This window comes from Macaca nemestrina, chromosome 2 (genome assembly GCF_043159975.1).
Source record: "Macaca nemestrina isolate mMacNem1 chromosome 2, mMacNem.hap1, whole genome shotgun sequence".
Taxonomy (NCBI): Eukaryota; Metazoa; Chordata; class Mammalia; order Primates; family Cercopithecidae; genus Macaca; species Macaca nemestrina.
In genome coordinates this window covers 54,905,371-54,928,514 of record NC_092126.1, presented here as the reverse complement: position 1 = coordinate 54,928,514, position 23,144 = coordinate 54,905,371, and the positions used below count along the sequence as shown (strand labels likewise).

Below are 23,144 nucleotides of genomic sequence, written 5' to 3'. Positions count from 1 at the left end.
TAATGGTTCTGTTATTTGACTATCTGAAAAGAATTTGTTACTTTTTTTTCAGATTGAAAAGTAGACTTAGGGAGGGGTTTCATGTAGAGACAGTCTTCTCATGTTCTCAATTTTGCGGCTGAGCAAAAGCCAGTGATATAACAAAAACCAAATGCTCATTGGAGAAAGGCCTCTGTTCAGCTCCCAGATCTCACATTTACTAGATATGTGGCATCAGGCAAGCTTCTAAATGTTTCTGAGTTTTAGATTCCTTATCTGTAAAATGTACTGACAATACCATCTTATAGAATAATTGTGAGGATAATTGAGAAAAACATTCAAAGGATGCCTAGAAGAAATTACAGCATATCATAGACCTCCAATAAATGTTGGTTTTCTTTCCCTTAAGTGCCAGCCCTTGGATACTTTTTACAACAAGCTATTACCACTTGTTGACCAGGACTTTTATCAGTTTCTCCTGAGCTTCCTGCAGCAAGTGGCAGCCTACCTCTTCAATTCCTAGGTGTCTGTAATTATTTCTGAAAAGTCCCTCTTTTTGAGATTTTTTTATTGTGGCTTTCTCATTAAATTTTCTAATTTTCTTCATGAGCCTCAGTTTTCCACTATGAAAATATAGAGACCAAATTCAATAAATCATAATCAAGTTTGTACTTGGAGTATATAAAAATTTAGAGGAGGACCCCAAAAACTCTGGAAATTCAAGAAGCAGACAGGATGAATCAGGCTCATATCCTTTAATTTTGTTTAAAACTGCATTTATTATAATTGTTGTTGGTATTATTTTATTTTCAACTTGAATACTTTAGGCAGAGCATACTTCTCTCGTCAAAGCTTCACTACATTCTACTGTGACAGCTTCTCATATTTACATTCTTTACCTGCTTTTGATTTAGTTTAAACTCCTCTTTGAATGGTCTCATCAGGAATACCAGCATCACTTAGAGAAACACCAGCATCACTTAGAGAAACACCAGCATCACTTAGAGACATATTAGAAATTCTAAGACCTAACCCCATACCTAGTGAATCAGAAACTTTGTACATAGGGCCCAACAGTTTATGTTTTATCATCCAGGAATACTAGCTAATTTTTGAGAAGCTCTATTATAAATAATTACAGTTACATCAATGCCAGCAAGCACTCTACTTTCTTGACAATAACCCAACCCCCAAACCTCCACAAGTCCAGCATTTGTTTACTGCACCATGTGACATCATTGCTTTCTTCAGAGCATTTTCAGCAACCCTGTAATGTCTCTGATTAGCTGTGTATGGAGGGTTCGTTTTTGCAATAATCTCATACAATCACATGCAAAGCATGTCTTTATGCCTTTCTAGTCGTCTTCTTAATCCATTTGCTGTTTACAATACCCATAAGACTTATAGGGAGGTAAGAAGAGTACTTACCTTGAGTGTTCTTTTTAAATATTAACACTTCAGTCTTTCCTTCTTTTTTGTCAGGAAGCTGTGACTCATTTTACAGATTAAAAAATAAAAACAAAAACTCAACCAAAACAATCAAAACCAACCAACCAAAACAGAAAACCTCAAAACCAAGTTCTTAAGGTAACAGAGATTTAAACAGTACATAAATGTTTAAGGCCATTAAGGGGGATGCCTATATTACACAGGCATATTTGGTATCAGCAACTTTTTGGCTTATGGAACAGAGTTTTTGCCTTGTCTTTCTATTCTTAACATCAACATACACACGAACTGATGAGCTTCTTCAATTTTTAACATGACTACCAATGTGAAATAAAGCAAATATGCTTGTAAAACAATAGGAAATAAAAGAGAGCAAAATTTTCTTTAGATTCACATTTATAAATGTTGCTTTGTTTCACTTGATATTCTCTTCCACAGTTTTTTTTTTTTTCCCCAAGTCAAGGAAGCTGTTAACATTACTGATTGAAAGTCCTGTTTGCTTCTTCAAGACATGAGAAACTGTGGGCCAGCCAGTCAGAATCTAAATTGTGTTACCTCGTCCAAAGCTTGATGGTGCCCTCACTGATGCTAGCACTAGCTAAAATGTGTTTGTTGACTGCATACTCAACCTACTCAACGTGAGGAGCCGTTCAATGAATTTTCTCATTTATCTAAGGGTAGACATTTTTCCTAAAGTCAATCAGACCATACGCCTTCTGTGTTTCAATTATTTATGTGAAAGCAAGGGAAAAGTTAGGAACAATTTGCAAATAGATTTTTTAATATAAGGAAGAAAAGTTTAATACAAAAAGAAGTGAACGTAATGCAATTACTATGATAGATAAACAGAATTTCTTTGCAAAAGAATATTTATTCTTCATCTCCTAATCAGCTTTCAGCAAAGCCAATTTTTTTTCCACCAAGAGATAACAAACAATGTCTAGGAATATTGTTTACATTACCTGTGGCACATATGTTTCTTTTTTCAAACCTCAGGAATAGTGTCCATAATATGCTTGGCATGAGAAAAAAATATTTTTGTATCACTGCTGCTTTACATAGTTAGGTTCATGCATTCAATATTCTTCTGAATAATTGTGAAAGTAGAGGATAGAGCACTAAAAGTTATTTTGGGGGCTTGTCAAATACAATTTATGGGAGGCCATTGGTTTGAAATGAGCTCCTGTACTAGGCCCACAAGACCAAACCAAAATGGAATTACTCACGTTAAAGCTCCATATTACCAAGCTGAAACCCAGTTGTTTATCTAACCTTATGAGCAATCAGGAGAGAGAGAGAAAATACTCAAACCCCCAGACAGGCCAGTTTTAGTGGGCATGAGAAGGAAGTCCCCTTCACTTTAACTTTGAAGCAACCAATCCATTTTTTTGTTCTGTTTCTGCTTTCCTTAGCCCCTTTCTGTTTATCAAGGCAAATTTCTCTGCTTGGCTCATCAAAACATCCATTCTATTTTATAAAACAACATGTTGCCTGATGCTAGAATCACAAGTAAAAGCTAATTAAGATCTTAATTAAATTTGTGCTAATTTTGTCTTGTGTCTTGTGACAGGTACATTTTCTTATTATTTTTATCATCAGCACTCATCATAGTTATAGGATACATGTTGAAATCATAAATGATTACTAATATACATTAGTTGGATTTGTAATTTGTGTAGTTTGTTTGAAAGAAAGTCTCAAAATGGATGAAGGATCTGAAGTAGACTGTTATTCATCTTCAGAGATTAAGTAGTAAGAGTTTAAAAACTGAACAGCAACACAAAATAACCCTATTAGGAATGACATCTGAGTCACAAACCCAGCAATAGAAACCCTTGAGTTTTAAAGCATGTGCTGTAATCGTTGAGTTTCAGCAATCTTTTTACTATCGTCCAACTTCACATGCCACATTCATTAGCAATATGCCGAGATGTGAAATGATCAGCCTATCATAGAGAGTGCACAGAAATAATTTCTTTTCTACGTTCTTCTAGCATTTTGTCTACCTTTAATGGAAGTAGTGGTTGCACTTTTGCCTTACATCAACATTAGAAGGCAATTTAGTAAACCTGTTAGATGCTGATTAAATACAAAAAACTTTGTTTCATTGGTTTCTGTTTCATACATATAATTTATTTAAAAATAAGCCTTTTCCAAGGATGGACATATTTTATTTTTGTAACTTTTTGTTAAATCCCCAATTTTTTTCTTTTTGGTGGAGGTGAGATTTTCTTTTTCTACTGAAACACTTCATTTCAAAATGTGCTCAGATGCCTTCAAGTAATATCAATTCAAGTGAATGGTAATGTTTGTATAATCCATTAAAAAAATAACTCCAAAAAACACATTATCAAAAATTTAGTCTCTCTTTGCAGTTCTGTTAGCTAACATGACTGAAAATGAAACTTGGCATGTGGTTAGTGTAGCCCGAACTTAAGCATGTTTCTCAACTTTTAAGTTCCTGTTTTAGGCAAATGTACTGTAGTTAATAGTTTATTAATTCAACAGAAGATTAGAAAAAAGGGGAAGGGTTGTTTTTTTAAATTTTCCCCAAAACTGACAAGTTAGATGACTAAATTAAATCACTCTATTAACAAAATTTCAAGTATTTTTTTTGTCTTCATCTTTGTTCCTGTATCTCCTCCCCAAATCTTCTCTCTCAATTCAAATTCATGCCTTAACTTTCTTTAAATATACTGCCTAGACAATTATCTCTCCCATAAAGCACTACAATCAAGCCCATAAGTTGCTTAGAAGCACTTCTGTTCAGAATACAATTTTGTATTTTCTCATATATATTTTTCAAACAGTTACCTGGTTAAAAATGTCTCACAACAACCTTCTCCATTCATTACTTACTAAATGACATAGAAACTCCCCAATTAGGGTCTCAAGTATTTCTACAATATAGCTTCCTTCATCAAGCACTTTAATTCCTTCTATTTAATTCCTTCTACAGTATGGCTTCCTCATCAAGCACTTCAGTTCCTTCTATTTCCTAGTATAAGTCAAAACCCACTTTCCAGCCAAACTAGACTCTTTGCTATTTTCTAATAACTTATGGGTTTGTTCAGTATTTTTATTTACACTCACTCCCTTTTAACTTCTTATTGTTTATGTCCACTTCCATTAGGATTTTCAGTTAAAGATATTTATTTAACAAGTACCTATTAAGTGCCACCCTGGGCCTAGTCATAAAATAGGAAGTAGGGAGATGCCAGTGAACAACAATGAAGGATGCTTCCCTGCATTAATGGAGTTTTTAGTAAATGAAAACAAAACACCGGCCGGGCATGGTGGCTCACGCCTGTAATCCCAGCACTTTGGGAGGCCAAGGTGGATTACGAGGTCAGGAGATCAAGACCATTCTGGCTAACACGGTGAAACCCTGTCTCTACTAAAAATACAAAACATTAGCTGGGCGTGGTGGCACGTGCCTGTAGTCCCAGCTACTCAGGAGGCTGAGGCAGGAGAATCACTTGAACCCAGGAGGCAGAGGCTGCAATGAACTGAGATGACGCCACTGCACTACAGCCTGGGCAACATAGCGAGGCTCTGTCTGAAAACAAAATAAAACAAAAACCAAAAAACACCAACTTAAATATAAAACTAAAAACTTACGATAGACACTTGGAAGGCAAGATCTGGAGAGCTGTGAGAGTGAAACCGGTGATCTAATTTAATCTTTCAGTTGGTAAAACTGTGAGACCTGAAGCATGGGCAGGATTAACCAAGCAAAGATTCGATGGAAATCAGTTCAGTCATAAAGAACAGCATTTTCAAACGCACTGAAGAAGTTTATAAAAAACATAAGTGTGTGCATTACATAGTGTGAGAGAGGGAATTGCCCATAGAGAGAATACACTTCCCAGGTAGCCAAAGTGGATATACTCCTTCATTTCTTCTTCTAACCAACCTGAGTAATGAATATTTTTAATGTAATTAACAACACTTATAGATTTTAGGTATGACCCTAGATTGTAAACTGCTTGGAGACAAGACTTATTTATTTTTAACTTTTTAAATGTTTATTTTTGTTAATAAAGATAACTTATTCATCTTTTGTAGGAATGGGGTCTCCCCATGTTGCCCAGGATGGTCTCAAACTCCTGGGCTCAGGTGATCCTCCTGCCTCAGCCTCCCAAAGTGTTGGAATTACAGGTATGAGCCACCATGCTTGGTCATTGACTATTTCTTATTCATATTTTTGTTCCATGCATTATTTAACACAATGCACCATGGGTAATGAATATAAGACTGGGTTTCTGAGTGGGACTTGTGTAATTAATTACACAGGACCCTGCACTTAGAAGGGTACACTCTTGCTTTAATGCTCAGATGTCATTGTCCTGAATTTCTTAATATTTTTTTAAAAAGGACCCTGAATTTTCATTTTGAATTCAGCCACCCAAAATTATGTAGCCAATCTTGAATGGATGTAAACTTGCTGAGTGAATTAATGATTTAAGGGCCAACAGGATCTAATTGGAATAGTTCTGCAGGTCATTTTTTTTTTTTTTACCAGGGTCTATTATACTTCAGGCACACCATATGAGTCTCATACGAGTTATGTGATGGGTGGCTTAGAAATGAGCAAAGTTCTCCTTTAAGAAACGTCCTCAGTTCTCAAGTGTACTATTTCTTTTTCTTTCTTTCTTTCTTTTGAGACAGAATCTCGCTCTGTCGCCCAGGCTGGAATGCAGTGGCATGATCTCGGCTCACTGCAAACTCCGCCTCCCTGGTTCACGCCATTCTCCTGCCTTAGACTCTGGAGTAGCTGGGACTACAGAAGCCCGCCACCACGCCCGGCTAATTTTTTTTTTTTTTTTGTATTTTTAGTAGAGACGGTGTTTCACCGTTTTGGCCAGGATGGTCTCGATCTCCTGACCTTGTGATCCACGCGCCTCAGCCTGTTGAAGTAATGCTGGGATTACAGGCGTGAGCCACCGTGCCCGGCCTCTCAAGTGTACTATTTCTTAAATAACACATTGAGCTCTATATTGATGTGGTCACTTGTGACTTATTCAGGTATTACTGGAACCCTCTCAATTGAAGCAGAATTCTTTTGTGGGTAATTACTTCTCAAACCTACATTCCTAACACTAGGAAATGAATAAGTCAAAGTCCCAGGCATTGTTTATTATGCAACAGATCTCTTGGCGTTTTGTAAATTATTTGCCACTTGTTGCCTATCACAAGTATGAATGAGACATATCAATGTGGAGAAATACATTTCATTCAGGACCATGGTGATGAGTCTATGGAAGTTTGCAGAAAAAGCAAAAGCAGTAAAAACCTTCAATTAGGAAGGATTAACCACATTATATGTGCGCCTGGTAATGAATGAGGAATTGGACCTTCTACAGCTGAAGCTTTGTGACTTTGGGTGCCTGGAAGAACTAGTTTAGTTTTTAGTCTAGATAAGAACAGTGCTAAAAAATATTTATGAGAAGCTGGAGTAAATATTGAAAATTATTGACTGAATCAATCTTTTCAGAGTATGAGAAACTCCTTTAAGAATTCAGAAGAAATTTTTTTTTAGTTTATTAATCAGTTCACCAAGCTACAATCAAAATTATCTTACTAAGCTTCAATATGCCAGGCTGAGCTCTCATTTTATCTGTTTGGATCATGATCCATGGATTATGTATGGCCTCCTTAGTGCAGTTGACAACTTAAACTATTTTAGCTCAAGAGGAGTTTTTATGGGTACTTTTAGCAATGAGCCAAAAAGGTGCCTGCAGACTAAATAGGACTTTAAACGCCATACACTTCTATTCATTGCCTGTTGATAAAGTGTACAGATTCCAAGTCTACTTCAAGAAAGCCTTTTATGGACCTCAGTGGACTACCTCATGCATGTACTGAACCTGGGTTTGGGTCATCTCTCCTTGTTCAACAAATAGTGACAGAAAACTCTTTTCGTTAATAACAATTGCAGAACATTATTATCTTTCAGATAAGCTATTAACAGATTGTGAAATTAGTGACTAAAAATACTGCTTTGAAAGTAGGTGAATTTCAAACTTATGAAACCAATCAGGACTGAGTAAATCCAGCAGTAAGTCTATTTGGTTTTTATTTAGAGATGTGGAGTTATGCATTTGTTTTGTAATGATGGGATATAGTAAACCGTATTATTTATGAACAAAATATCATCCCTCAATCTTTTTTTCTAAACCCCTCAGGGGGAATTTCTCTTTGGTGGCCTACTTATACATTGTACATCTTTCATGACACTTCATTCTCTTCCTGTGCTTTTTTAAAAATCACTTTTATTTTTATTATTTTGTTTAAAAATTTTTTAATTTTTAAAATTATTTATTTTTTTAATTTTAAAAATATTTTTATCATTTTCTCTCTAGCCAAATGCTCCTTGAGTATAAAGACCACTTTATTTATTTATTTATTTATTTATTTATTTATTTATTTATTTTGAGACGGAGTTGCCCAAGCTACAGTGCAGTGGCACCATCTCCACTCATTGCCACCTCCGCCTCCAGGTTCAAGCAATTCTCCCACCGCAACCTCCTGCGTAGCTGGGATTACAGGCACATGCCATCATGCCTGGCTAATTAAGAACACCTGTTCTTAATAGCTTTATCCATAGTTCCTGGCAGATAATAATAGCTTATTAAATAATAATGAAAGAGGGCTTGGGTCATTCTTGTTTTAAATCATACCATGGTTATGTGTATCTTCTTAGTCCTCACGCTTAGGTAGCTATCAAGTCTATGGAAGGCAGCCTGAGTCCATAGAAAATGTATACCAGGCTCAAAAGTTTTAAGCACACATGAGAGTGTGCCCATATGTGATGGTAGAGAGACTGCTGGAAAGCAAAGTGTTTTCTAATTCTAGGGGGCATGAGTATCTAGACTGAAGAGCAGAGAGAGGCAGGGTTTGAGAAGAAAGCAAACAGCACAGAGATTGCTTTGATGCCCTGTACACACAGTGAACCACATCCTCACCCTTGTGGGGAGTTGCTCTCTGAGATGTCTGGCTTTTGTTCTGACGTCTGAAAGGAGGCACTCATTTTTTAAATTTCTGCTCCCGAAATACAGGCTTTAGGAGGGGGGATGGAGAAGCACAATTATACCCTGGACAATTTTTTGTTGTTGTTGTTATAGCATGGAAACGTTTTACCTATTGAAAAAAATTAGGAAGACATTTTAGTTTTAAAATATATAAAACTGTGTGGGGCAGAGTGCCAACACATTCATTTACAGAGAGATAAATATTTCACAGGTGTGTGTATAAAAGACATCTTGTAAAAAATTTTTTTAATAAACAAAATCAACCTAGATTGGATTCTGCTTCTCTCCTTCTATAGAACCAGGATCAGTTCTTAATAAAAGTGTATATATACACATATATATACATGCATATGTGTGTGTGTATATATATAATCTAAGGAGAAAGTAGTTAACTGCAGTAGAAAGCTTTAATCTGTGAATCTATTTAAGCATATTGTTTGAATGTCAATTGGAGGCCTATTTTAATGGGCAGGATATAAGAATATTAACTAAATTGTGATAATTTATAAAGCTCTCATTTCTCCTAATTTAACTGTTCTAAGACATTTTTTCAAAAAAAAGTTTCTTTTTAGCTGCACCAGTTTTCTCTTAATTTCCAATGACAATATAAAATGCAATATATTTATTTATTGACAATTTTAAAGTAATTTCTATTTTATTTTGATTTTCCTCTGAGATTATTTTAAACTTACATTTTCTTTTTTTGATTTTTTTTTCTTTTTGTAATTGTGCACCCAATACATTTATTTTTTAGGTACTTGTGATAGACATTGCTCTCCCCTATTTCTGCTCCTTCCATGTACACACAGAATTGTGAGTTGTTGAAGTAATGGGAGACCATTTGCTTTAAGTCTGGCTTCTCTCATCATAGGAGGGTAAATATTGGTTAGTTTAAACCAGTTATTTATCTTTCCAGTAATAGAAATGGAAATGGTCACATGATGTAATTCAGCTGATGAGACACAATGGAAAGCCTGCTGGGAGGCACCTGGAAAAACTGTCATTACTTAATAAGAGGGACAAGGGAAAGATATGGAGTTTTGTAGTCTTTTTGAGGGGTGAGACTGCAATATTTGGAGCTGCTACAGCCACTTGCAATTAGGTGGAAGAGAGAAGCCTGAGGGCAAAGTTGAGGAATTAGAAAGAAAAGTTGAATATTTCCTGGGTCAATGATAAAATCCTCTGGATATGTAAGGTTATACATTGTCTAATGTTTAGAGCTACTTTGAGTAGCATCCTCTGTTGCTTTCATTGAAAGCATGTTAACAGACATCACCAGTTCTGGAAACTCATGGCTCCTACTGATTATCCTACTGATAAAGATGCCATTGAGTTTAATATTCCTTATTGAATGTGCAGACTCTACCAATTAAGCTTTATAATTTGATACATGGGATATTAGATGAAGAACAAGTTAGGCTTAGGATGAAAAGCTAGCATTCCAAATATCCATATTTCTGGAATTACTTAAAGGTTTAAGATTATATACAGGCATATTTCTGAGCTTGTGGATTCAGTTCCAGACCACTGCAATAAAGTAAATATCACAACAAGTTACATGAGTTTTTTTGGTTTTTCAGTGCAAACAAAAATTATGTGTACATTATACTGTAGTCTGTTAAGCATTCAATAACATTATATCTAAAAAGCAATATACACACATTAATTTAAAATGCTTTATTGCTGAAAAATGCTAGCATTCATCTGAACCTTTAGAGAGTCATAATCTTTTTTGCTAATGGAGGGTCTTGCCTCAATGTTGATGGCTGCTGACCAATCAGAGTAGTGGTTGCTGAAGTTTGGGGTAACTGTAGCAATTTTTAAAAAGAAGACAACAATGAAGTTTGCTGCATTGGTTGACTCTTCCTTTCATGAAAGATTTCTCTGTAGCATATGATATTGTTTGATAGCATTTTACCCATAGCACTTTTTTTTTTTTCAAAATTGGAGTAAATCCTCTCAAACCTTGCTGCTGCTTTATCAACCAAGATTTTAGAATAATCTAAACCATTTGTTGTCATTTCAATAATGTTCACAGAATCATAAGGAGTAGACTGCATCTCAAGAAAATACTTCCTTTGCCCATTCTTAAGAAGCGACTACTTTATCTGTTCAAGTTTTATAATGAGATTACAGCAAGTCAGTGACATCTTCAGGCTCCACATCTAATTCTAGTTCTCTTGCTATTTGTATCATGCCTGCAGTTACTTTCTCTGTAGAAATATTGGACCCTTCAAAGTCATCCATGAAAGTTGGAATCAACTTTGTCCAAACTCCTGTTAATGTTACTATTTTGACCTCCTCCCATGAATCACACATTTTATTAATGGCATCTAAATGGTGGATCCTTTCCAGAAGGTTTTTGATTTGCTTTGCCCAGATCCACCAAGGGAATAATTATCTATGGCAGCTATAGGCTTTCAAAGTGTATTTCTTAACAATAAGGCTTCAAATTACTCCTTGATCTGTGGGTTACAGAATGTATATTGTGTTAGCAGGGATGGAAACATTAATCTCCTTGTATATCTCCATCAGAGCTCTTGGATCACCAGGTGCATTGTCAATAAACAGTAATATTTTGTAAGGAATCTTTTTTTTTCTGTAGGTCTCCATAGTGGGCTTAAAATATCCAGTAAACTATAATATAAACAGAATTGCTCTCATCTAGGCTTTGTTTTTCAGGCAGAGTGGATTTAGCATAATTCTTATGGGTTGTAGGATTTTTGGAATGATGCATGGGCATTGGCTTCAACTTAAAGTTAGCACCTAAAAGTAGGGTCAACCTGTCTTTTGAAGCTTTGAAACCAGGCAGTGACTTGTCTCTAGCTATGAAAATTTTAGATGGCGTCTTCTTTCAATTTAAAGCTGTTTCATCTGCATTGAAAATCTGTTATTTATTGTAGCCACCTTCATCAATTATTTTAGCTAGATCTTCTGGGTAACTTGCTGAAGCTTCTACACCAGCATTCACTGCTTCACCTTGCACTTTTATGTTGGGGAGATGGCTTCTTTCCTTAAGCTTCATGAATGAACTTCTGCTAGGCTTAAGCTTTTCTTCGGAAGCTTCCTTACCTCTTTCAGCCTTGATAGAATTGAAACGATTAGGATCTTCTTCTGGATTAGATTTGGGTTTAAGGGAATGTTGTGGCTGCTTTGATCTTTCATCCAGACCACTAAAACTTTCTCTCTACCAGAAATAAAAGGCTGTTTCACTTTCTTATAATTTGTGGGTTCACTGGAGTAACACTTTTAATTTTCTTCAACAACTTTTTTTGCATTCACAACTTGGCTAATTGCTTGGTGTAAGAGGCCTCGCTTTTGGCCTATGTCAGCTTTTAACATGCCTTCCTCACTAAGTTTAATCTCATGGAGGTAGTGAGTAAAACGATAGTTACCAGAGGCTGGGAAGGATGTGAATTGAGATAAGGTAGGGGGAGTGGGGGAGATGAAGAAAGGCTGGTAATTGGGTACAAATATAGTTAGAAGAAATAAGTTCTAATATTTGATAACAGAGTAGGGTGACTATAGTTAAAAACAATGTATTGTATATTTCAAATAGCTGGACGAGAGGACTTGATGATCCCAACATATAGAAATGGTAAGTACTTGGGGTAATGAGTACCCTAAATACCTTGACTTGATTCTATACACATTCTATACATGTAACAACATATCACATGTACCCCATACAAATGTACAAATGTTATATATCAATAAAAAATTTAAAAAAGATTATTATAGAATACTTGTCAATTTCCTTATTATTAATAATACTTTATTTACACTTCATATGTCTGATTTTTCTTTTCTTCTTTTATAACATACCCCTAGAGACAGATGTCTGATTTTTCAAACCCACACTTTGTTGAAATCTGCTAATATTTTCTAGTGTTTCTCATAGTGAATCTCTACGAAGAGTATATTCAACATACCTCAAAGTCAAAGAAGCTTAAGCCAAAAAGCAAGTTAGATGAATTTATTTCTACAGCAGTGACAGAGCATGGCCACCAACAGGTCTGGGTTCACAGTCGTAAACTTCAATTCTTTTTCCTTTTTTTTTTTTTTCTTTTGAGGCATAGTCTCACTTTGTTTCCTAGGCTGGAGTGCAGTGATGCAATCTCAGCTCACTGCAACGTCTGCCTCCTGAACCTCTGCCTCCTCCTCAAGCGATCCTCGCACCTTACCCTCCTGAGTCGCTGGGACTAAAGGTGCTTGCCACCATGCCTGGTTAATTTTTTGTATTTTTTAGTAGAGATGGGTTTTCGCCATGTTGCCCAGGATGGTCTTGAATTCCTAGACTCAAGTAATCCACCTGCCTTGGCCTCCTAAAGTGTTGGGATTACAGGTGTGAACTACTGCTCCTGGCTATATGCCACAATTCTTGTAGCAAGGGAAAATGTTCCAGGGCATAAGGTCATTTGCTCTGCTGTATTTCCTGGGTGTGTAGCAGCTCCACCAGCAGCCTGTGGAGTCAGAGGAGGAGCAATATCCCAATAGCATGAATCCCATTACCAGAAAAGGATGGCAGAGGTTCTAAACAAGATAACACATGTCTTCTATGTGGGGTGGGTGGGTGGGTAGTAGGTGTGGAATAGTTACAGCTATGCAGGGTTTCCCAAACAAATTTGACCTGGAACTCTTTTCACTCAAAACATCTGTTACGATTTCTGGGGAAGTAAGTTCTTGACTTAACACTTCAGGAGATTATTATTTAGTATATGCAAACTATTTTAATACCGATTAATACCCCGTATCTTCATAGCAATCATACTATTATAGATATAGCCAGTTTACCTTAGGAAACCCAGATTCAGAGAGGTTTACAGATTTACCAGGTCATGTACACTACTGGGAAAAAATTCAGCCCCAGTTCCTTGTTAAAATTTGTCATGAAATGGTTTGCAGACTGTGAAGTGGTCAGTTCTGTAAGTGTAAAAATTTCTGAATGTACTCCATGTAAGGCTTTGCACACAGCAGGATTGGTGCCATATAATGATTTTGTCACTATTGCATTTTATAACCCATTAGTGCAATTATATGATGTGGGCTTTGGTATCAAATCATTTAGGTGAGAATTCCAGTTGTTCCTTTTGCTGGAGTTGTGCCCTTGGGCAAATTACTTTCCATCCCTGACTACATTTCTTCATTTGGAAAATCATGTCAATTGAGGTCAGGAGTTCGAGACCAGCCTGGCCAACATGGAGAAACCCTGTCTCTACAAAAAAATGCAAAAATTAGCCGGGCATGGTGGGGTGTACCTGTAATTCTAGCTACTCAGGAGACTGAGGCACGAGAATTGTGTGGACCAAGGAGGCAGAGATTACAGTGAACGGAGATAGACACTACATTCCAGCCTGGGTGACAGAGTGAGACTCTGTCTAAAAGAAAAAAGAAAGAAGAAGAAGAAGAAAAAAAGAAAGATAATGATTGTAAATTACTAAACACAGTGATGATGACATACTAATTACTCAATGTCTTAGGTATGATTTTAGGGACAATGATCACAATTGGGTCATAGTATAGTGAAAAATTCCAGAAAGTTTTATATTAATTGTATATTTCTCTCTTAATATGTGCATTTAAATAAAAAAGCTTGTTTGAAATGCATTTTTTTTCCTGATCTGTATTTTCTGATACATTTTGGCCAAAAAAAGAGAAAGACATGAATGGAAATCAATTAACCCTAACTTGAAACAGATGTCCCTAAAATGTGCTGTATGTTCTTTCACCCATGAGCAGCTAACACATCAATTATGGAAAGGGAGAAGCATCCAAAGCCAGATGTTTTGAATGTCTTTGGAATTTATACACTTTCTTAACTATGGCTAGTTGAGTTACTGTATGCTGATAACTGAAATAACTTCTTAATTGCATGTCATTGTAATTTCAAAGACAGCTCCTGGCCTTTTAATAGTAACGGAGGTGATTCTGCTCAATGAGAAGCAGATGCCAACACAGAACTAAATCAGATGCAGAGCATACAGATAAAATTTTTCTGAATTATTTCATCAGAGCAGGGATTCAAACGTATTTCCTTTTGCCAGTCTTACTTTATAGCTTGGTGCAGTTGATAAATCTCAAAGGAGCTTACAACGGTTCCACATTGGAACTTATTCCAAGTCAGAAAGAGGCAAACAGAGTGCATTTTGATTTAGAGTCCGTTGCTGAAAATAGGATATTGTGGCTTAAAGAAATATTTAGACATTACTTAAGCTAACTATTATGGGATTGAAATGAAGGTCTAACTGTTATGACTGGAACTGCACTCATGTTTCCAAAGCTTTTTAACCAAGCCAGTAGCTTGCAGAACAAACTTCACTCTAGTGTAGAACACACATGTACACACACATATGCATGCACACACACCCAGGCATGCACACACGCACACAAGCACACGTGCATGCACTCACACACACGTATGCACTCACGCACACAAAATCAGGGCCAAATAATAGCATAATTTATATGAATATAATCTCCCAATTTTACTTTTTTCAAAACCCAATTGGTATTTCTTAGCTTATTTAATATTGATAATTCATATCTAAATAGTCAAAAACTCTGATTGCCTTTGAGAATTTGTGTCAAGAACCTGTATACCAGATTATCTTAAATATACAGTCATACACTGCCCCAAATTCGGACTTTCCTTACTTCGCTACTCTCCTTACTTCGCTACTAAACTATAATAGTGGAAAGCTTCCTTAGGACAATTTCACTCTTAAATATGATAACTCTTGAATTTTACAAGGACTTATGCAAAAAAAAAAAAAAATCCAAAGCTTCTTATCTGTATGAAATGAAGAAGTTTGGCAGTGGATGGAGACAGCATGTGTCTTGAGGGGATGGGGAGGGTATGGGATGGTTTGGGACTATAGTTCAAAGTCTTCTGTTTCAAAGATGAACTTTCTTTGAAACTCTTGCTTAGGAGTAAGTTCATAGGATTTTAAGAATAGTTTTCATTCAAGTCTTTAAGTATAATTGATTCTTTGGGAACATGTTACTCGGCTATTTCTTTAAAATCGCTGGCCCACTCCCACATATGTGAGTACTCATATCCCATTTAAAAAGCATGGAAAAGAGTCAGGGGCAGTGAGAATTGACTTCATGGAAAGTCTTTCATAACTATAAAGTAAAATCATATGCAGGACTCAACTTTTATGCAATTTTCTTTCAAGTGTTATTAGGTAGTCAACGTATTACCAACCTGCCCTAACAAACAAAATCTGCAGGAAGGGCTCTTGGTTATGTGTTGAAAAAAAGGTGGAAGGAGGAGGGCGGTAGAGTGGGGCCACTCCTATCTGGTATATACAATAGTACCCTCACTCCATTAGGAGAACTCAGGGGTCTAAACAGACTGAGTCTTTAATAGGAAGAATAAAGAGGATATAACTAGACCTTTGTGAGGACATCATTTTACTTTCCTCTAACATAGAGGTTGGATTGTTCTACATGTGTATTTGAAAAGATTATATAACCCACCACTTAGGAGGTATGAATAGAGCAAACGAATATGAGACTGTAAGGACAGAGAAGCAAAAAGATTTCTCCTAGTGGGGCCCACGCTAAAAGTTCAGGTATAGCTGTGAAGTTTTCCTCATTGTTTCAGCTCATCAATACAGCTAATGAGGATTTGGAAGAGATTTGATTATTTCAAAAATTAGGAAGCAAAGTAGGTTTACTGTAAAAATGTCCTTTTAATTTATTTTTCTAGGACGTTGAAATGCGAGAAGCAGGTGATAGGATGGGATTTTGAGTCTAATTCAGGAGAGGGAATCCTAACATAATGGGAGTCAAAAACTTTATTGTAACTCAGAGAGGTAAAGACAACCAATACTCACCAGCGATTGGGAAGAGACTACTAAATATCAAGCCGAATTTAAAACTTAGCTCAACTAGATAATTAATATGATTTCTCTACGTCATTAATACTGTTTCTCTGGAAAAAAGAGAAAGCTTAGTTTGAGTCAGCTTTTCTTCCTAAATATGTCTACAGGGCAGTGTCTTCTTTCTGCCCTGTCACTACTTGTTCATTTGGCACTTTGTATGGATTTGTGGCTGGAGCGGAGTGGTGCACACTCTAGTCTCTCTGACAGCTTGGTAAAAGTCTAGTGAATGGATAAAGAAACGGATAACCCAGTTCATTTTCTGATGCTGCTATAGGCCCCTCGATGTCAAGTTGTAATGCTCACTTGGGCTCCATCTGGTGGTCTACTCTGCTGTTCTTTCCATAAAGCCACTTTGTCCCTGCCAAAACCATCCCATCTGTCAAAGTCCACACCCGATTCTCAACCACTTTAAGAGATGTTTTCTATACAACCTGTTTAAGTTGTATGGAAAGCAAAGGTGTCTGGGAAAGGTAAATCTTAGGACTTCCTTCCACCTGACAAGATCACAGATTGGTATGGATAATCAAAGGCTCAAGATTTGGAAATATTTCTAATAGTCTTGCTCCAGTTAATCAACATATTTTTTTCTCTCCTCTTCTATCTTCCTATCTCCCTTCTTTGTGCCATCTTCTAGGAATTTCTCCCTCTGTTTCAAACTCTTTTATGACTCTGATCTCCTCTCAAACCTTATGGAGAAAGGGGCATTTTCTCTACACTGGAGAAAACTCTGATACTTCCAGGCTTGATTATTGAAATACAAAAGGGTAAGAAAAACAGATATTTTAAAGTTCATTGGATCATTTTTCAAGACAATGTAGTTGCTTGCAAGACACTTTTCTTACCGCATTATCTTATTTGCATATCAGCAGTGAAATATCTCGTTTGATTCCCACTGCAATAAATGGTTTCTTTTTGTAATGCATTTTAGTCTTCCTTCAGCATATGGATAGTTTAGGTTTATTAGTGCAAAGCTGATGAGTTGAGTTCATGTATTAGAAAGACAAATTAAGATTTGTCTTGTTAATATTTCCAAGAGGTCAGATGCTATATCTAGACTCCTGTTTTCCAGCTTTGATCCAGAGAAGCAACACGTTTGATAAATGATAACAACACCAAATCAGTACACTCTTGTTCTGTTTCCTTTATGGGTACCTAAAGAAGAAATTGCTGTGTAGGGTATCCTAGACCAATGCAGGGGAGTCTAGTGCAATTATGAGGGCACAGTGGCATGGTCATGCATACAGAATTTGTACGGTCATACCAGAGGCTCTTTCATTTCCTATGTACTGTGGACATTGTGTTGAGAGAAAAGGAGATGGGTGGGTTGCCATGTAGGAGGCTATTTTAGGATGTAGAAATAGTACATGGGTCTATATGCAGGAAAAGCTGAATCAAGAGGAAACTGAATCAAGAAGAAAACTGAATCAAGCAGGTAAAGAAATAGCATGCAACATTGTAGCCGAAAAATTACTAACTTTTGCCCTGGAGGCCAGCAAGACACGTAGGTTGTAGGAAGTCAAAGACTGGGCACTGGAGACCCATGGATGTCATTGAAGGCCCACCAAGAAGCCAGGTGATTGCACTCTCTTGCTAAAGACACCAAGTCATCCAAGCCACACACTTCTTCTTCCAGATATTACATATCACTTTAGAGGTAGAAGACAAGGGAGAGATAAATTACAGTAGAAACTAAGCAATTTTTCCCCAACTCAAGGCTGAGTGTTAACTAAAGGGATTGTTTAGCAAATAGCCATATTAGACAAGGATTTAAGAGAGATTGGTCACATCACACTCTTTCTATCAGAGGAACATTAAACTCAAAAGAGGTCTCTACCTATTTTTTTTTTTTTTCTTCTTGGAATGCCACTGTGGTGGTAACACTTCATGAGCCATCTTTTGACTTTGAAAATTTAAGTCATGTATTTAAGACGATGGAGCAAAAATAATAGGAGCCTAGGCCCTCAGTGACTTTCTGGGGTCACCATACCAATCCTGGAGGGCCTACTTCCGGACTTGCATTAATGAAAGAATAGAATACCCACATTTTAAGTCACTATAGTAAGTTCTCTGTTCCTAGCAGCCAGAGTCAATTTCTTAGTGATATAGTATGCTTTTTTCTCTGAATTTCTTCAGTTAAGAATTTATAATTTCTCCCTATGCACATGTTATGTACTCAAGGCAAAAGTTATTCTTTTCAGAGATGCAAAAGAACACATTAGAAATTTTCAAAACATTATCTGAACAATTGTGTATGACCGAAAGTCAAAGTAAACTGCATAGTTTTTTGAAAACCTATGCTTAAATGATATAGCGTATGTGTGTTCATGTACTCACATGTGTATGTTTCTGTTGTCTTGGTCCAATAAAATGTAAAGAAAAACAACACCTGGAAGATATTATGGCAATATGATGGATACAAAGATAGAATTGCCGCATGTAATTTATGAAAAACTGTAGAGGCATGGGCACTCTGATCAAGAGTAAATAAAGGAACTCCATGACTCTTTGAAGTCTGACCATATTAGAACAATATTAATTAATGTTTGGGGAAGGGTGGTACTGAAATCCTAAAGCAAAAACTGTGTAGATGTACTCCCACCCATGCTTGCCCTCCGAATCTTGGAGACAAGAACCAAGAACCCAGGTAGGGCCTTCTCCCTGGTAATCTCCAGGGTGTACTCTTCACATAGTAGGGCTTAGAATAAGAAGTCCACATGAGGCAGGAAACTATTTTGAGACTCCACTGAAAATCTCTACACAAGAAATCTAGTGCTAAAAGCTTACTTTCTCTCTGCCAGAATATATGAAAGTTTTTTTACTTTAAAAGTAAAAAAAATTACCACATTAATCTGTTTCTTCTAAATAGTACATTCCATAATTTAACAAAATTACCTTTTAAAATGTAAATGTTCCTGGAGGATGGGTGAAGTAGTTATATTCTCAGGGAGCATAAATTTTGTTCGAGGAAAGTGAAAATAGATGGTAGTATTGGCAGCACGTTGGCTCATGGAAAAGTAATTTTAAGATATAAGATTTGACAAAAAAGGGCAGGCCACTTTGAAAGTATTAAAGTCCTGCTTAGCAAGGTATTTGGGGGAAAACCTGTGAAATCCTTTCACTTAAGGAGAGTTCTGCTTCTTTGATTTTTAGCTTGGGTCTTACCTAGGATAACTCTATATGTCCCAGGTTGCATATGACAGTCTCCGTTCACACCAGTTGTCCTGGAGTAATTATTTTACATTGAAAATTGTCCCGGAAGGCATAATGCATTTTATGGAAAATCAATTCTTATACCATTTCTCTTCCTGTAGATAAGAAGGGAGGGGGGGGCCTCTGCTGTTCAGAAATTCAAGGTAACCCTGTGATCCTTTTCTATAGGAGAGCTAGCTCCTCTATCTTGGTGCTTCTGAAAAGTTGGTGCGTTTGTGGGAAATGGGACAATGTGTTGTCTTGGGACAAGGTTTTCCTATGCATTGAATGGTTGAAAACCTCAGAATTGAAAAAGGATACAACGCTGCCTTTCACTTGCCTCAGTGAGCTAGATCCTGAGTGAAGTGGTAGTTGAAGTGTTTTTGAAAGTTCAGGGGTAGTGATAATTACCCGTTTTCCATACCAGGCATGTCCCTTTGCTTGGAGAAATTGTAATCCCAGTTTTAAAGGTCTGCTATGTGCTAATCGGAGGATTAAAGACATTTCTTCCCAATGTGTGGAAATGAGCAGACAAAACTGATGAAAATGTACACTGTAAATTCTCAGTGAAAAAGCACCTGCCTGCATAAAGCTATTTTAATATTTAAATGTTGCCAACTATATGTATTTGCTGCCTGCATATATAGAAATTCTTCCTTGTCCAAAAATTCCCTTGTCCAAGAGATTTTATGTACAATGACAGTGCTAGTCATCACCACTGCACTGGTAAGTGTGTCAGAGGACACATAACCAGTGCAAGGTGTCTTGATTGAGTTTCCCTAAAAGCAAACTCTGAATGCAAATAGTTTACTTAGGAGGTGATCTCAAGAAGTCACTGGGAAAGTGGAAAGTGATGAATTAGAGTAAGGTAAGAAAGCCAATTAAATGTACAATTGAGTAGGCTATTTCTGTGGAAATAGTGGCTCAGTTCTGCTAGGGACCTCTGGTAGGCTGTGTGTCATCTCAAATAAGGTGTGAAGGAACTAGGGTATTAATCTACCAATTTTTTAAGGTCATTCGTTGAAGGCTACTTCAAGGATGCATAAACTTCTCAGAAATTCTGGCCTACCAATGCATAAGCAGAAAGGTCTTTCATGGCCAGAAGCCTTCAAGCAGAGTCTCAAGTGTTCGAATTTAAAATCCCGTGACTCTACAAAAAGGTGACTGCAAAGTGATGCAGATAGGACATTGACAATGACTGGGGTAGAGATGCAGGAAAATCAACTACATATGAAATATAATTTCAGGAGTGTCAACAGGGTCAGTCCACACCCCATGATGGGCCCTGCAAAAACTCTTTACCATCCATTAATACTCTACTGTGATATTTTATTTTCAAGTTGATTGGTGAATGGATGTATTGATTCAATATAATTGAAGATTTTAGGTATGTGACTTCAGATATGACTAGATCTAGAGTTTCTGATATGCCATCATGATTCTCTCACTTTCTTTTCAGGCTGTTTTCCTATATTTTGGCTTCATACCTAGGTAGATCATATCCATTGGTAGAAAAATTGGCTACCAGTTTTAGCAAGCCCAGAAGAAATAAGGCCTCTGTTTTATAGTAGTTCCAGAATAAGTCTAAGGGAACCCTCATTGTACTAAACTGGGTCCCTTGTACATCCCTTAACTGATTATTCTGGCTATGAAATTTGGCTGCACTGAGTTCATATACCTACCCCTAGAACTATGGGAGCTGAGTAAACTTTGCCTGGATCACATAGCCTGAAGTATAAGTGGAGTACTTCATTAGAAGAAAATACGGTTGCTATTGTTAGAAGACAGAATGGATAGCATATTAAACACACACAAACACATCCCAGAAATATACCCACATACATTGCCATTGTGTCCTTTAGCTTTCATTCCTGAGAAAATTCAAGTTTTCCTGGATATTTATTAACTTTGTTAGTAGCTATGTGACTACTTTCTTTCTGGCTTAGCAACTAGATAAATTGTGTGATAGTGAGCAATTCATTAAACAGAATGTCAAAATGGTATTCTCTCTCCCTTGGCAAATTTCAGTGGGGCCTCAAAGATTAAAGCACCAGGTACGAAATACCCCTATGTTCTAGTGGGAAATTCTAGGCCATCTGAGTGGGGCCTTAGAATTGGATCTTCCATCTTTAGCCAAACAATACAATATGAGCTCATTAAAAGGATCCAGTGAGCTTGTCCAAAGACATTATGTTCTGATTATTCTCCTTCTCATTATAAAGGAGAGCAGGTGGTGCTTTCCATATAAATTGAATGAGACAGACTTCCATGAAACCCGTGAAGGACTTAGTGTGTGCTCCTTGAGTTGGGAAAAAATGAGGAAGAGTCCTTAACTTATACATAGAAACTGAGGCTGGAGCTGCCTATGATGACAGAGTGATGAGACAGATTTGGAGGAAAACAAATACTCTTGGTCATCCTCTCAATGTGGTGCAGTGGTTCAAAGTGTAGTTTCTGTGTCTCTACTGGTTAAGTCCATATTTCACATCCACCACTTATTAACTAAGTGTTCATGGTTGTGTAATTAATTTTTCTGTGACTTTGTAGAAAAAATTCAAATAAGTGTTGTGCGAATGAAATGAGTTGAAGTGTGGTGAGTGCTTGGCACTGGGTTTAGCATATAGTGAGAGCTAGCTTTGATTGCTATTTCTTCCTGACAAGTTAAAGTAGACATTTGCATGGCTCCCAGAAGGTAGCTGGATTTGAGTTAACTGGAAGGGGAGCCTGACTATGGAGGTCAATAAAGGAACAAAGCAACACAACTAGGGAAGTCTCTGTAGGAAACTCAGAAGCAGGGACTGATGAAGGTGTCATACACAGTCAACTAGAGGAGACACCCTGTAGCATTGGGGTCTTCAGCAGAAGAGAACCCTGGTAATGATGGGTTTGTCTGAAAAGCCCCCAAGGACACGCTAAAAATACAGACTTTTTGAGATCTGCTCAAGTGCATGAATAGTGAAAGGAGAACTACATGATACCAATTCTCCTTCTTTCTTTCCCCATCTTTCTTCCACATCACATAAGAAAGAAGCAGCTTTGTGACAGGGGAGGAGTACAAAAGCTAGGATGAATAATAACTGGAAAAAGGTGACCACTTTCCAAAACTGGCTTAGTTAGGCCTCAGCTATGAATTAGAGGAGAAAGAGAAGCTTTGATATTGTTATTGTTGGAATCATGTCCCCTTCCCCCAGATTTTGATGTCGAAGCCCTAACCACCAATGTGACTATATTTGGAGATAGGGCTTTTAGGAGACCATAAAGGCTGACTGAGGTCATGGAGGGGAGAGAGTGCTAATTTGATAAGTGGCCTCATAAGAAGGGGAAGAGAGAGAAAGATCTCTCCCTCTCTTTCCCCACCATGTGAGGACACATCAAGAAGGTGGCCATCTGTAAGTCAGGAAGAGATACCCCATCAAGAACCAAATCAGCTGTCACCCTGATCTTGGAATTCTCAGCCTCCAGAATTGTGATATATAAATTTTAAGCCATTTAGTCTGTGGTAGTTTTTATGGCCCCCAGAGCTACCTGATACAGATATTAAACTTTTCAATGCTTGGAAAATTAGACTATTCATTCACACTATTCATTAATACCTGAGAGTAGT

The 23,144-nt window shown here is 37.0% G+C and overlaps 2 long non-coding RNA genes across 4 annotated transcripts in view; one reads left to right on the top strand and one right to left on the bottom strand.

Annotated features, from left to right (window-relative positions):
- The window catches only part of LOC105499022 (uncharacterized), a 45,024-nt gene extending 42,756 nt beyond the window's left edge, over positions 1-2,268 (bottom strand). The window contains exon 1 of the long non-coding RNA XR_003013479.2: positions 1,408-2,268. This is a non-coding gene — a long non-coding RNA (uncharacterized lncRNA). The remainder of the gene's footprint in view (positions 1-1,407) is intronic.
- The window catches only part of LOC105499025 (uncharacterized), a 98,991-nt gene that overhangs the window by 7,087 nt on the left and 68,760 nt on the right, over positions 1-23,144 (top strand). For all 3 annotated transcript variants that reach the window (XR_011619807.1, XR_011619809.1, XR_011619808.1), the window contains exon 2: positions 5,497-5,589. This is a non-coding gene — a long non-coding RNA (uncharacterized lncRNA). The remainder of the gene's footprint in view (positions 1-5,496; positions 5,590-23,144) is intronic.